The sequence below is a fragment of the Cryptomeria japonica genome, chromosome 5 (genome assembly GCF_030272615.1).
Source record: "Cryptomeria japonica chromosome 5, Sugi_1.0, whole genome shotgun sequence".
Classification (NCBI taxonomy): domain Eukaryota; kingdom Viridiplantae; phylum Streptophyta; class Pinopsida; order Cupressales; family Cupressaceae; genus Cryptomeria; species Cryptomeria japonica.
Genome location: NC_081409.1, coordinates 498181695 through 498197969, shown reverse-complemented (window position 1 = coordinate 498197969; position 16275 = coordinate 498181695).

The window sequence follows — 16275 nt, the reverse complement described above, 5'->3', positions numbered from 1 at the left end:
GCTTAACAATCTGAAACTACTCATTTTCAGACTAGTTGGCTGCATTTTAGCTTGATTTTACTCATTTTCTAATTGAAAATGGATTGAGTTTATCTTGTGTTTCATTGTGTTGTTGGTTCAATTTAGAGCTTTGTAGATACTGTTCATTAGTGTTTTCTTCCTTTAGTTTGGAAATAGCCAGTTTTGGCTTGAATATAACAGTTTTCTTGTAAATATGGTTGCCCCATGAGTTCCACACGTGCTGCCATCACAGCTTGTTGGGACATGGAGAGAAACCATCTATATATTTTACATATGTAGGTGCAAGTACTGGACAATATATTAAGTATGACTGTCACCTTGTTCTAGGCGAGTCCAAGAGCAACTCGACTAGAGGAAACAAGGTAAAAATGAAGTGCCAAGTGCAGAGGTGGATGTCAGATCACTTTCTAAGATTTTGAAGGGGTCCAAGGAGTTGGGATAGAGTTTCCAATGCAAGGAGGAGCCTTGAAAAGTTCATTTGTTGCACAAACCCCAACTTGACCTGTCACTGCCACCTAGAAGGCCTAAAAACCCTCCAAAACCCTCATTTTGGGGTTAGCACATTGAATGGTGGGTTAAGTAGACAAAACCACAAAAATAACTTGAGGTTAGATGAACCATTGAAGTAAATCCAAATTTTTTTGAGGGTCTTTTGGATTGTTTTCACTCAAGCCCTAAAAACCGGTTTTAGGAGGCCTAATTGGGCTAATTCTTTGTAGCCCTTTTCTAGGGAAGATTTTGAAATCGGTAAGAAACCTATTGATGGAAAACCTAAAATGGACCCTAAATGCATCCAAAACATGAATGAAGACACCTCCACACCTCTGCATCATCTCACAATGGTAGGAGGTCATTTTGACAACTTGAAGCCAAGAAGCCATAATTGAGTACATGCGAAGCATTGTGAATTGGTAGGGTTCCTAGCCAAAACACTTGAAGAAAAATACCTTAGAGAGATCAAGAATCAAGCCCTAGAAGAGAATGAGAAGGAATTGAAGGTCTAGAGAGAAACTGGGCCTGATGAGTTGGTGCAATTGAGCAACACCAGCTAGGTGAAGTTTTGAGCAAACTAGGTGAACCCCATCAAATTGGTATCAAAGCCTATAAGATTTGGGCTAGGTGAGTAGATGTCCTCAGTGGAATATATAGGAGATAACAACATGGTGACCAATGCAGAGTTGGAAAAGAAAGTGGATGATCAGGAGGAAGAGAATAGACTCTTGAAGGAGAAGTTGCTAGAATTGGAGAGTAAGATTGTGCAGGTAGAAACCAAGGCAAATGAAGTGTTGGTAAAGGTGGAAGGAGATGAAGGGAAGGGTAAAGAAGTGTTAGAGATAGAAAAGATACCTAAACCTGATCCTATCCTGGAGCAAGAACCTTTCCTGAAGGCATTGAAGGCCTTGAGTGGCAAATCACTAGAAGGATTGTCATTGTTCACTGGTAAGATGGAGGCAGAAATAGTCCTAGAATGGATAGAAGGCATGGAGAACCATTTTGAATGTGAAGGAATAACTGAAGCCTAGAGAGTCAAGGTAGCCAAGTCAAGGATGAGAGGAGCTACTCTCACATGGTGTAAATTTGTTCAAGATGAAAGGAAAAAAATGGGCGAAGAACCCATCTCTTCTTGGAAAGGGATGTTAGTCAAAATCAAAGAAGTCTATCTCCTTGATGACTATTAAGTACAAATTCATAGGAAGACGCAAAAATTAAGACAAAAAGACCTTGATGTAAGTAGATATATGGAGGAGTTTCACAACTTAGCCTTAGATTTCATGTGGTGGAAGAACAGAGCCTCAAGGTTGCTAGGTACCTAAATGGTCTACGATGGAACATCCAAGAAGAAATCAGTCTAATGAGCCCAAAAATAGTCCATCAAACCTATCAACTTGCCCTTAAGCTAGAGGAAAAACTAAAAAGAAGACATGACTCAAGAAACAATAGGGGCAGGGGTAGAGGAAAAGACAATAGAGGCCATAGAGGAGGCTTTGGAGGAAGAAGTTCTGAACAAAGAACACAAGGAGAGTCTAAACTTACTGAGCAGCAAGATAGTGGTAGTAGTAAAGGAGGATTCAATAGAGGAAGGGGATCCAATAGTGGTTTCGGAGGAAGATCTAGTGGCCAAGGTAGAGGTTCCTCATACTTTGCAACAATGAAGTGTTATCATTGTAACCAACTTGGTCATCCAGCATATAGGTGTCCAGAGAAGGGATCATCATCACATGGTGGTGAAAGAAGAGTGGTCTATCTTCAAGAAGAGTCTTCAAGTAGCAAGACTTTAGAGGTTGCCTTAAAGTCAAAGGTAGGTGACAACTTGATGATAAGTAGAACTTTGATCAAAGAATCAATTAGAGAAGATCCAAGCCAAAGGAGGTCCTTATTTAGGATCAAACAGAAGATTATGGACAAAGTGTGCAAAATGATCGTTGATTCAGGGTCTACAGACAACATTGTGTCAGAAGAGGTAGTGAGCAAGCTTAAATTGCAAAGGATACCTCACAATAATCCCTATAGAGTCACCTGGTTGAACAAAGGCCAACATGTCCTAGTCAATGAGCAAGCATGGGTGGATTTTACCATTGGAAGGTATAAGGACAAGGTGTTATGTGATGTCCTACCCACGGATTCATGCCATCTTCTATTAGGAAGACCATGGCAATTTGATAGACAAGATATCCATGATGGAGCCAAGAATGCATACTCATTCAAGAAAGATGGAGTCACATTCAATATTCAGTCTATCCTTGAAGAAGGTGAAAAGAGGGCAGCAAGTCCTAATGTTCTTTTGGTGAGTGAAAAACAGTTCTTAAAGACACTTGAGGAAGGTGAATGTATAGGGTTTGCACTAGTGATGAAGCCCAAAGAGGAAGACAAGAAAGAGCAGCTAGATTTGCCATTAGAGGTGCAAGATTTGTTCAAGAAATTCAAAGGCATAGTAAGTGAAGGACAACCAACTACCTTACCTCCTAAAAGAACCATAAACCACCAAATAGGCTTCATTCCCGAAGCATCCTTGCCTAATAAGGAATCTTATAAGATGACCCCTCAACAAAATGTTGAGATTGCCAAGCAAATCCAAGAGTTCTTAGACCAAGGCCTAATTAAGAAAAGTATTAGCCCTTGTGTTGTTCCTACCATGTTAGCACCAAAGAAAGGTGGTACTTGGAGATTGTGTACTACTTCTAGAGCCACAAATAGGATCACCATCAGATATAGGTTCCCTATTCATAGAATAGAAGACCTAATGGATTGTTTAGGGGAAGCCAAGTACTTTACCAAGATTGACCTTAAGAGTGGCTATCATCAAATTAGGATTAAGGAGGGTGATGAATGGAAAACTGCATTTAAGACTACTGAGGATCTTTATGAGTGGCTTGTAATGCCATTTGGCTTCCCCAATGCTCCAAGCACCTTCATGAGACTCATGAATGAGGTGATGAAGGACTTCATAGGTAAATTTGTGGTAGTATATCTTGATGATATTCTCATTTTCAGTAAAGATAGGGCATATCACATTAATCATTTGCAAGATGTATTACAAAGATCGTATGATGAAAAGCTAACCATGAACTTGGATAACTGTGAGTTTTTTAAGTAGGAGTTGGTTTACCTTGGGTTTGTGTTGGCTCAAGGAAACCTCAAGATGGATCCCAGCAAGGTGGAAGCCATTGTAAATTGGCCCACTCCTAAGTCAGCAATAGAGGCAAGAAGCTTCCATGGACTAGCTTAGTACTATAGGAAGTTCATTAGGAAATTCAGTGCTATATGTGCACCAATGCTAAACACCATTAGAGGTGGAGTAAAGACAAAGTTTCAGTGGGGTGAAGCAGAAAACAAAGGTTTTGAAACCTTGAAGGAGAAGATAGCTACCCAACTGGTGCTAGTGTTGCCTAGTTTTGAGAAACTTTTCATTGTAGAATGTGATGCAAGCAATGTTGCAGTAGGTGTTTTCCTAAGCCAAGAAGAAAGACTAGTACCTTTCCATAGTGAGAAGATAAGTGATGCCAAGAGGAAATACTCCTCTTATGATCTTGAGTTGTATGCTTTAGTGTAGGCATTGAAGAAGTGGAGACACTATCTCCTCCCTAAAGAATTTGTGGTCTATACGGACAACCAAGCATTGAGTTTCCTAAACTCGCAAGACAAACTTAGTCATAAACACATGAAATGGGTGGAGTATATGCAGGCCTATACATTCACCATTAAGCACAAGAAAGAGCAGTTAAACCGGGTAGCTGATGCATTGAGTAGAAGACTTTTGACACTCCAAGAAATCCAATTGAGAAGCATAGGTGTGGATAGTTTTAGAGACTTGTACCTAGAGGATGAAGACTTCTCAAATGCCTACAAGGTGTGTAAGGAGTATCAAAATCACTTCCATAGTGACTATTCTGATTTTACTTTGTAAAATGGACTATTGTTCAAAGGTGGGCAACTTTGTGTGCCTAGAGGCTCAATGAGAGAAAAGCTTATACAAGAGAAGCATAATGGCAGCCTTAGTGGACATTTTGGAGTCAATAAGACTAAAGAGTTTGTTCAAAGATACTATTATTGGCCAAGGATGAATCAAGATGTGAAGAAATATGTGGAGACTTGCATAGTTTTCCAAAAGGCCAAGGGTACTTCTACAAATGTTGGTTTATACCAACCTCTTCCCATACCAAATAGACCTTGGGAATACATTAGCATGGATTTTGTAGTAGGTTTACCAAGGACAAAGAAGGGATATGATAGTATTTATGTCATTGTGGAGATATTTAGAAAAATGGCTTAGTTTGTGCCTTGAAAGACTACTCATGATGCATGACCAATTGCTCAATTGTTCTTCAAAGAGGTGGTGAGGATACATGGTTTACCCATGAGAATTGTTTCAGATAGGGACTCAAAGTTTGTGAGTCATTTTTGGAAGACACTATGGAAAAATCTTGGCACCAACATTTCTTTTGGATCAGCCTACCATCCTCAAACAGATGGGCAGACCAAAGTGGTGAATAGAAGCTTGGGAAACTTGTCTACTAAGGAATATGGTCAAACATGGGATCAAGTACTCTCACAAGGTCAATATGCATATAATGACACCATAAATAGGACTACCAACAAGATCCCTTTTCAAGTGGTCTATGGTGTGCAACCAAGAGGCATTTTGGAGTTGAGATACTTAGAAAGTGCAGCAACAAGAAGTGGATATGCAGAGGACTTTTCTCAATCAATGAAGGAGGTCCATGAATCAGTTAAACAAGCATTGATAGAGAACACAAGCAAACTCAAACAAAAAATTAATGAAAAGAGGAAGAACCTACAATTTCAAGTGGGGGAGCTTGTCATGGTGCACTTAAACAAAGTAAGGCTACAACAAGGATTGACAAACAAGTTTCAAATGACAAGGATAGGTCCATGTGCCATTCTAGCCAAGTATGGAGAAAATGCATAAAAGGTGGATCTACCTAGTGACACAGGATTATCACCGGTTTTCAACATAGAAGACTCACTTGCATACAAGGGACCAGTTCAAGGTTCAAAATACAATCACTTAGAGGTTTTAGATGATGTGAACAACCTTCAGTTACTAACCAAACCAAATCCAGAGGTCGAGAAGGTGTTGAGTTCAAGGATCGCCAAGAAGACAAGGCATCAAGTCTATTGGAAGAACCTAATCAAATGGAAGGGTATGGATGATGCTAAAGCTACATGGGTGCTTGAGATAGAGTTTAAGAAGCTTGGAGTTGATCAGAATCTGATTCCCAAGGAGGTGACACGATCTTCTTTTGTTTGGGAGAATGGTGCAGGAGCACCTAGGACTTAGACTATATAGGTTTTGAATTTTGGCTTGTACTAACCCTAGCCAAATAAGTAGTGAATAAGGACTCTAGGAGGGGAAAAGAGTTAGAGTTTTGAGTCAATGTAGGCCTAGGTTGTGCTCATACTTCTTAGGTTTGCATTTTTGTGTAAATAGTGAGTTTGAGTAGGTAATTGACCTTTTTGATAGTCAAAAGTGTCAAAAATTGGTACAGGCATTAGGGAGGCTTAAATTAGTATTAGGAAAATTTTTAAAGTGGTTTTTGATGACTTGTAATAGGTCTTATAGGTTGGAAAGACCAAAAGTGCAAAAATTGCAAAGTTGCAAAAAGTTGTCATGACAACTTTTGAAAGTTGTCATGACAACTTTTGTCTTGAAATGGTTAGCGATGGAGTTAGTGATTGTTCAATGCCCTAGGATGACTCCACATGTGGGAAATCTATAACAACCCTCTCTTTCATGGTTACCAAGGTTGGTGAATGTGTTTTGCAAGCTTAACAATCTGAAACTACTCATTTTTCAAACTAGTTGGCAGCGTTTTAGCTTGATTTTACTCATTTTGTAATTGAAAATGGATTGAATCCATTTATCCAGAAATGGATTGAGTTTATCTTGTGTTATTGTGTTGTTGGTTCAATTTAGAGCTTTGTAGGTACTGTTCATTAGTTTTTTCTTGCTTTAGTTTGCAAACAACCAGTTTTGGCTTGTATATAACAGTTTTCTTGTAAATATGGTTGCCCCATGAGTTCCACACGTGCTGCCATCATGGCTTGTTGAGACATGGAGAGAAACCATATTTATAGTGTACATATTCAGGTGCAAGTACTAGAGATGAGTTTAAGTATGACTATCACCTTGTTCTAGGTGAGTTCAAGAGCAACCCGACTAGAGAAAATAAGGTGAAAATGAAGTGCCAAGTGCAGAGGTGGACGTCAGATCACTTTCTAAGCTTTTGAAGGGGTCCAAGGAGTTGGGACAGATTTTACAATGCAAGGAAGAGCCTTGAAAAGTTCATTTGTTGCACAAACCCCAACCAGACCTGTCACTGCCACCTAAAAGGCCTAGAAACCCTCCAAAACCCTCATTTTGGGGTTAGCACATTGAATGGTGGGTTAAGAAGCCAAAACTTAGAAAAACACTTGAGGTTAGATGAACCATTCAAGTAAATCCAAAATTTTTTGGGGGTCTTTTGGACCTTTTTCACTGAAGCCCTAAAAAACTGGTTTTAGGAGGCCTAATTGGGCTAATTCCTTGTAGCCCTTTTCTAGGCAAGATTTTGAAATTGGTAAGAAACCTATTGATGGAAAACCTGAAATGGACCCTAAATGCATACAAAACATGAATGAAGAAATCTCCACACTTCTGCATCATCTCACAATGGTAGGAGGTCTTTTTGACAACTTGAAGCCAAGAAGCCACAATTGAGTACATGGGAAGCGTTGTGAATTGGTAGGGTTCCTAGCCAAAAAACTTGAAGCAAAACACCTTAGAGAGATCAAGAATAAATCCCTAGAAGAGAATGAGAAGGAATTGAAGGTCTAGATAACAACTAGGCCTGGTGAGTTGGTGCAATTGAGCAAAACCAGCTAGGTGAAGTGTTGAGAAAACTAGGTGAACCCCATCAGAGAGACATTGATATTCAGAGCTATATGTAGGAGATTGTTGGTTGTCTTTCATAAGAGGAGACTTATTTGGCATTTCTTGGTACTTATATTTTTTTCACATCTAGTGTTGCCATCAATGTGAAAGGGGGATATTGTTGGTCATTTGGTGGAATTGATTATGTGTTGCATTGATGTGTCATTGATGTCAATACTAGGTGTTTGGATGCTTTATCAACACCCTTCTGGTCATGGTAGGTTGAGTAGTCTTTGGTTAACTTGGATCCAGCATGATCTGATTGACTCCATTATAATCTAGTGATAGAATTGGCTTGTTCATAATGTGTATACTCATATTTGGTCAGTTGGTTTTGGTCTGGTTATTGGTTGATATCCTTCTTGATATGAAGATTAGTTTTTTGTTCTAGCGAGGGTTTTACCGATAGATATTTTGGTGGAGATCTTTGATGCATTGCATAATTGGTGTTGTTGCAGCTTCTGATGGAGTTTGAGGATGTTGTTGGTGATCATGTTCGAGATTTGGCATTTGGAGATCATTGTTGAAGTGTGTGGACCTATACTTGGTCCCAGTTGATCTATATTATGGACCGACATTGATGTAACGTGTGGATAGGACCTATTGTTTTATTTCTGAGATGTCTTATGTGTTGGATATTATTTTTTTGGTCTAAGGCCAACATGGTTTGTAATTATGTAATTGGTTTATTGTCTGGTAGTCGACCTGATTGTTTATGGTCAAGGGTTTGTATAAATAAGATGTAAGATCTCATTGTAGATCATCTTGGTTATTGTAAGAGGTCATGATCAAGGAATGTAATGTGCAAATAATGTAATATCATTCAGTCAGAGGATTTGTTCGATCATTGGAGATCGAATTGGGTTTGTAAGAGGATTTAGTCCTCCAGTATTGAGCTTAACCAGAACTGTACTCAGGCATAGGAGATGCTATCTTTTTTAGTTCAACATTTCTCTGGATTGTAGTTTGGATTTGTATGTAGTCAGTGAGACTCCTTTTGTAATGAACAATGTGCTCTAGGCTATTGGCCTTCCTGCAAGTGTAGGCCCCTTCATTGTAAATTCACATACTTACTGTAGAAGTATTATTTGACTGTGGGTAGGCTTCCCACCATGGTTTTTCCCTTTACCAATTTTTCTACATATAAATCTTGGTGTTGTTTGGATGGCTTTTATTCTATGTTTATTGTTTATGCTTAATTGGATTAACTACTATTCTGGTATTATTGTTTTAAATCACTAATGCTTCCCGTAATCTATGACAACTGATTCACCCCCCCTCTTAGTTGTCTTTCAGTTATCTGAACTGTCTAACATGATATTGAGCTTAACTGGAACTGTACTCAAGCATAGAAGATGCTATCTTTGCAGTTCACTCTTCTTTCTGGATTATAGTCTGGATTTATTTTGTAGTCAATGAGGCTCCTTTTGTTATGAGAAGTGCGCTCTAGGCTATTGGCCTTCCTACATGTGCATGCCCCTCATTTTGTAATCACATACTTAATGCAAAAGTATTATCTGATTGTGGGTCGGCTTCCCATCATGGTTTTTCCCTTTACCGGGTTTTCCACATACAAATCTTGGTGTCATGTGTTCTCGATGGATAGTAACTATTATGGGATTTATGTTTATGCTTAATTGCTATATCAGTTATTTCGATATTTGGTTTATGCATTTTGGTATTGAGTTTATGTGTTCCGATAATAAGGATTTAAATGCTTAAAGTTTCATAATCTATTGAAAACTGAATTCACCTCCCCCTTCTCATTTGTCCTCTCATTATTTAAGTTGTCTAACAAATTGTGTCTTGGGTAGTCTAGGTTTGATCTTTTGTATGAGGCACTATGACTTTATCTCACTATTATAGTGTCCTAGATCATTGTTTTGGCCTATAAAATCATTGTGACTATCATTACCCAGCTCATTATCTCTTTTTTGTCAGTCTATGGGACTTACTACCATTTTAGGACCGTCCTTTGGCCTTAATGTTGTATCTAGGTGCTCTTTTGAGACAACCTTAATGGCTGTGTCTTGATAGGTTTGTGACCTTCCTTTGGCATGTTCTTGTTACTAATTCAAACCTCTATTTTCTATCTTTGAACTACTGCAATCTTTGATCACCATACGTCTATAAGAACTAGATCTCTTACCTTATTTCTTAATCATTCTTTTGATCTAATAAAGCTATCAATGATTGTATTTCAAGGTTGTCAAAAGGTATTTGTCTTTTGAATTAACAACCCTCTGTGACTATCAAGGACTAATCTTTATCCATGTAAACATTGTATTTTGTGAATGACATCTAAGGTTGCTCATAGTATTACCCTCATAACTCAATGTTGCAAGGTAAGGAATTACCTTATAAAAAAATTCTAGTTACTGTTCCTACTACATCTACCTGTATGCAAGTTTTGTGATCGTGCCTAATGACTAGTGTCTAATGATTGTGACTTGGTTTAGAGAGTCTTGATATAATTATCATTTTGCACTCTTCCATTAATAAATGTATTACTGAATCCATTCTTATGGACTATCCTTTGGCTGTATTCCCTAAAGCTGCTATTTAGGATTTTAAAAGCTTGTAACTATAATTGATCATTTTGAGGCCGCAACAACACTTACTTCATCAAGCATATCATTTCTAACTCTGCCTTTGGACTGTAAGATGACTGATTCATTGATTGTCCTCTCAAAGGTAATAGAGTGTTAGACATTCACTTGCTCTGTGACTGTTTTTAGGTTTTTCATGGTAGGCACTGCTATTTTAACACAAACATGAAATTAAGTACTATTCAAGTAATATTCAAGTAAGTAATGGTTGTTTTATTATGTAAATAAGGGTAGTCATTACCTATGTAATAATTATTATGTATCTCAATGCAATGTGTACTTTTTTGTTTTTTGCAGAAATGTATTGATAAACTACAAGAAGGGGATTAAGTTTGGGTGTTGGATCCGTTTGATGGTGTTGATGTGGGCATTGGGCATATTCACTCACTATCTATTGGACATGGAGTCAAATTGAAAGGAAAAAGAGATGCAAATGTAAATATTTTAAAGGTCACAAGTAACATACCCCTTTCTTATGGAGACAAAATAGATGGAGATGTCCATATGAAAGAGAAAGAAGGAACCTTCACAAGGTGGCCACTAAAATATTTGTAAAAAATGACATAGTTTATAATGTTTATCATGTACTAGTTGTTAAACATATTCGCTCACTGGTTTATGCAATATTTTGAATGTGTTGTTCAGGGGTCTTAATTATCATGGTGTATTTGAAAGAGTTGGGAACTCTTAGACAACTTTGATAATTTTGATTATATTTATTGATTTCCTTTATTTATCATGATGTTGAATCAATCTTTTAATTATATCTTGTTGTAGCTTGTTCATATATGTAATATTTTTATTTGTTTTTATGTTTTAGTTCAAGTTTAATATTATTTTATTTTTTCATATAAAATTTATGATATTTAATAAATTATTCATATCATGAATATATTTACTACCAATTAATGGTAACCATTAAATAAAAATGACTAAATATACTACCAATGGACGGAAATCAGTGAATAAAAAATGACAAAATATATAGCCAATTCAAGACAATTACTGATTACAATGACTAAATATATGACTACCATGACTAAATAAACGACTAATTAACAAAAATCAATGACTAAATTAATGACTAAATATATGACTAAATTAATGATTAAATATATGAATAAATAAATTATTACCATGCCTAAATAAATGATGAGTTAACAACAATCAATGACTAAATTAATGACTAAATCAATGACCAAATCAATGACCAAATCAATGACTAAATCAATGACCAAATTGATCAATCAAAATAACCAATAAATGACTAAAATAGTTTAGTCATAAAATTGGTCACATTTTAAATGACTGGCAATAAACTACTAATGGTCACGTGACCAAGATTAGTCATTTATATGCAATTTTTAGTAGTATTTTTAGTCATATATTATTGTTTTTGTACTAGTGACTTTCTCCTATCCTAATCCACCATCCACCCCATCTTATCTCAATCCGCCAGCTTCCCTTCCAACTCGCACACCTATCATTCCTCTCCCACTTCCTACTATGATTGAAAATCTTTCATCCATTAAGATTGTCCAACCACAATCCCAATCACCTATTCCTATCGTCATCCAAACTCCACCTAAAGAACCTCTCATCCTCTTATTCACTCCATGTATCCCAATTGTATAACCTCTAGTCCTTCCATCTACCCCACTTGAGGAACTCCCCATCCTTCCATCCACTCCATCTATCTAAGTTGAAGAACTCCTTGTCCTTCCATCTACTCGATCCATAAATAAAATAAATTTGTCTGCATATGAAAAGATCAAGGAAACAGAACTCAAGAGTAACATATAACAAGGTTTTGAGACCTTCTACAATTTGAAATTATCCAAAGTTCCGGTGGGTATAGCTTCTGTGAATATTTTCACACTTTAAAACTGAGATCCACAGTAAACCAGTGCTAAAAACCTATGGATTTCATCACCTCAACATAACTGAAACACTAAAAGAAAAACTTGTATTCATTTTTAGTATTGATCTTCAAGAAAAGATAGAAAGAAATCCTACAATCAGATACCAGTGCCTTATCCAGGCCACAAAGTCACCTAAATCAAGCAATAATTTTCAAAATTGAACATTCTCATACATCTCATCATCTCGGCTTTTATGAACCCCATACATGCCTAACATATACATAGGTCCTCTCCCCTTTAAGTAAAACAGTTCATCAGATTCATAGCTACAAACAATAGATTTGCTGACAGAAGTATTTCATGCACATTTAATCCCTCTCCTAAAGAGAAAAGCCAGAAATAATGTCTATAAGATTGCCTTACAATCCATGCTCATTCGAACAACCCTAGATTATCCAAATGAAACCAGCAAGCTAAAGAATGCACACCAGAAGACAAAGAAATTTTAGGCCACAAACTTTGATCTGTATGTTCATATTCATTCTTGAAAATATTACATAACTCAGAGTAATCTGCTTAAAACCAAAAAAAATCCCTAAATATATTTTGCCAGAGCTCCTTTACAAAATTCTTGTGATCCCTTTTTTACTAGTCCTTGTATCCATTTATAATATCATGGATGCTTACAAGCTTCGGACAATTTCTAAGAAAAGTTTGTTACAGACCACAATATTCTCCAAGAAACAGTTACAAGTCCTTTTCAGCATCAACGACCTCTTCAGTTGGTTGCTCCATTGCAACATCTTCTAGTTGTTCTAGAATATCTTCTATTTGTCATCACTCGGCCAAGAGAAGCTAACAATCTTCTTCTTCATCCCTTCTAGCCTTTTCCAAGTAACTCTTAACTACCCAATTTTTGTTTCTATGAAACCATAATGTGATTTTACCTTTTCAATCTCCTCGATTGTTTTGACAAATAAGGACATGTCATCAGTATTAATGATTTCATTGACCCTTTGGGATAATTTGTGCTCAAGCTCTTCTAGCCATGCCTTCTCCTCTTTCAACTAAGTAGGACCAACAAAAGCCCTTGGAAACAACTCATACTTGTGATCAGAATATTCTTTTCTATACAATTGAGCTTTTGTTTTCACACTTGTCCTTTCTTTTGAGAGTATATTCATTTCTTTTATGAATTCATAGGTGGATCTGAGATTGTCATTTGCCTCTACATCTGCATGGGATGAACACATAAACTCTAACTCTTTTCCCCTGGGCACCCACTTACTCAGAATTGGTTCTGAAGTGGTCTCATCTTCTCTTAATTCAGCCAAAATATTCAAAATCCTCTTCATAGAAATATGAACGACAAAGGCCCTAACTGAATCAACAAACTTCAAAATTGTGGCTTTTACGTTTTCCTCATATTTGCTTGCAAACAAGGCTTGAGCCTATTTCAACTTTTCCAACTCATGTTGAACAGTTTCAGTTGGTTGGAAATCAGAAAGCATAGGAGAAGGGGGATATTCTATGATAGGACTTGTAGGTGGAGGTGTTGCTGGAGAAGAAACTATCATAAGAGTAGAGGATTCACCTTGATGGTGTTGACTTGCCAAATGACTTTGAAGCCTAGAAATAATGCTATCTCAGTTGGCTATTCCTTCTTTGGCTTCATTAGAAGCCTTCAAGATTGTTTCCAATTTCAACTAGAGATTATCCTTTTCTTTTGTCTCCTTTTCTACCACTGCTACACTAAACTTTGCAGTTTCTAAGACTATGCTTGAAGCTTCCACCATCCCTGTATCTTAAACTCTTTTTACAATCATATCTCCTAGGAAACTAGAATCTGAGGCATCTTTCCTTCTTCTATTTTCATCCTTTTTCAATGACCACATAACTAAAGCAACATTATCTTTGCTGAAAGTGACTCCTTCGATGGGTTTAGTTTCCTTCCTAGCCACTTCAAGTACCAGAGCATCAGCTATATCCCACTCAGGGAGGATCACAACACCAGCCTTTGATACCATCTCTCTTCCCTTTTCAGGAGTAATGGTCTTGAATTATTCAATCATTTCTTGTTTTACCTCTTCCTCCACATGAGTTACATCTCTATGAGGCTGCTCACTCTTCCTTTTGTCACATCTAGCCTTAAATTGTTCCATGTTTTGCTTCCATACAAACTGCATGAATGCCTCTATTGTAACAAAGTTACTATCAGCCATAAACTCCTCACTGGCATGCTTGATAGTAGGGTCTAACTCTTTACCTCTAAGCTCACCTTCAGTCAAGCACATCTCAACACTAGGTGGCTCTTCTGGCATCTCTTCTTGTGTTTCCTCATATGTGTAGGCAATCTCCCCGAGACTCCCTAACTGTAACAATTGTTCGGCCACCACTTGCTCATCTCCTATATGGATGGGGGATTGAGATGGAGAATACAGGGGCTCATTGGTTTGCAGTTCCTTCCCCACTCTTTGCCTATTAGGGGAGTCTTGGATGTCAATGACATCTTCAATTGCTCTTTTCCCTCTTGAAGTAGAAGGCTCACCAGTCACTGGCATCATCACACTATATTTTGATTTTGTGTGCATGACATAATCACTCAGTGGGATAGCCTTAGCAAAGGCAGGCTTAGCCAGAACCAATTTAACCCTGTCAGGGTCACTTCTCATTATAACCTCCCTATTTTCCTTCAAAGTTTGCATAAGGTCTTCAAAATAAAGAATTAAGATTTTGATTTTCTCCTCAAAGGGGTTGAAACTAGAAAGAGGGTCATAACTACTATCAAATTGATGAATGAAATCAAGAGCCCTTTTGTATGCAACCCACTTCTCTTTCCTCGATTCTTGCTCATCCAAATTGAATTCATTCATAATTGAATCTTCAGGGAATTGAAATTGGTGACGCCTACCTTTACAAATTTCTCATTTTCTAAACATGTCATTGAAAAAATCTTCAGGGTCTACAAATCCTGAAACTGTAGTTGACAATCTATATGGTTTAAAGAATTCTTCAAGACACTTCCAATCACCTTTGGTGATCACAAAATGATGGGCCATGGTAATAGTTGGGAAAATAGTCCCTTTACCCCTATTTGTTAGCTCTGCCTCTTGTACACCTCCAATCTACCTTAAGACTTCTGCAATTGCTATCTTTAGTGGGACTTGATAGGGCAATAAATATGGAGTGCCCCTAAAACCATATACTCTGAAAACTATAGAAACAGGGTACAAATAAATATGTCCCCAATTATGAACAATCTTAATACCCTCAGCAAACTCTTTGGGTCTAAGGAATTCTAAGAGACCCTTAGGGATCCTAGGGTTTTCTATGAACAAAAGAATCCTAATCTTAGATGCAAAGCATCTATCAAACTTTAAATAACTAGTATCTTCATTGTCCTAGGACAAAACAATACTCCAAAGTTGAACATGCATCTCTTCCTTATCTTTCACCTTGACCAAATTTATCTATTTTGCAAAATAATCAGCACCCTTGAACAAAAATATGTGCATTAGAAAAGAATGCCATCCAAATGGTCTGTCTACCTTACCATTTTTTATCCCTACCAGCCCTGCATGAATTGCATCAGTGAGGTAAGGTGCATAGTCAAATGTTATTTCCAGAGAGGGGTTTAGAATCTGTGCAATCACCAGCATATAATGGGTTGGCATGTTTTTCTCAGCATCTTCTCCAAAAATCTGACAAAGTGCCCAATACATGCCCTTAGCTCTGAAAGTAAACAAATTCAAGGAGAAAGGTTCCATGGTGCTGGGGCCTACACCAGTTAGCCCTCCTATCTTAACAAAAAACTCTTTTAGTGGGCCACTCCTAAGGTGATCCCTTTGTGTATTATAAACCTGGGCCAGTGATTCAAAATCAATAGGCTCTAACAAATTTGAAGCCTCACTAAGCTTAAACACTCTTCTGCATTCATCATCATTAATTTCAATCAGGGCTGATCCCTTCACATTCCCAATACATCTAGCTATAGGGTCATAATTTTATGCAATCAGAGTCAACAAATCTACATCCATGAAGACCCCTGAGACTATAAGCTTCCCCACATCCAATTCCCATATACTATTTAAAGGGGCAAGGGAATGTCTGTGACCAAAACCTACCTTGAACAGTCCTAAACCTAACATCCCTATTTGTGGATCCCTTAACCAATTACATGTGTCATATAGGCCATCCCCAATTCTTAAACAAGGGTTCTTCGACACCAAATCTTTTGCTTTGATCCCAGCATTGGTAGACATAGTTAGTTGCTCCATAAAGTCATCACATATATTCCTATCTTGGTAGTTTACCTTTCTTGTTAACTCCCTTCTTGGCACCATCCCATTAA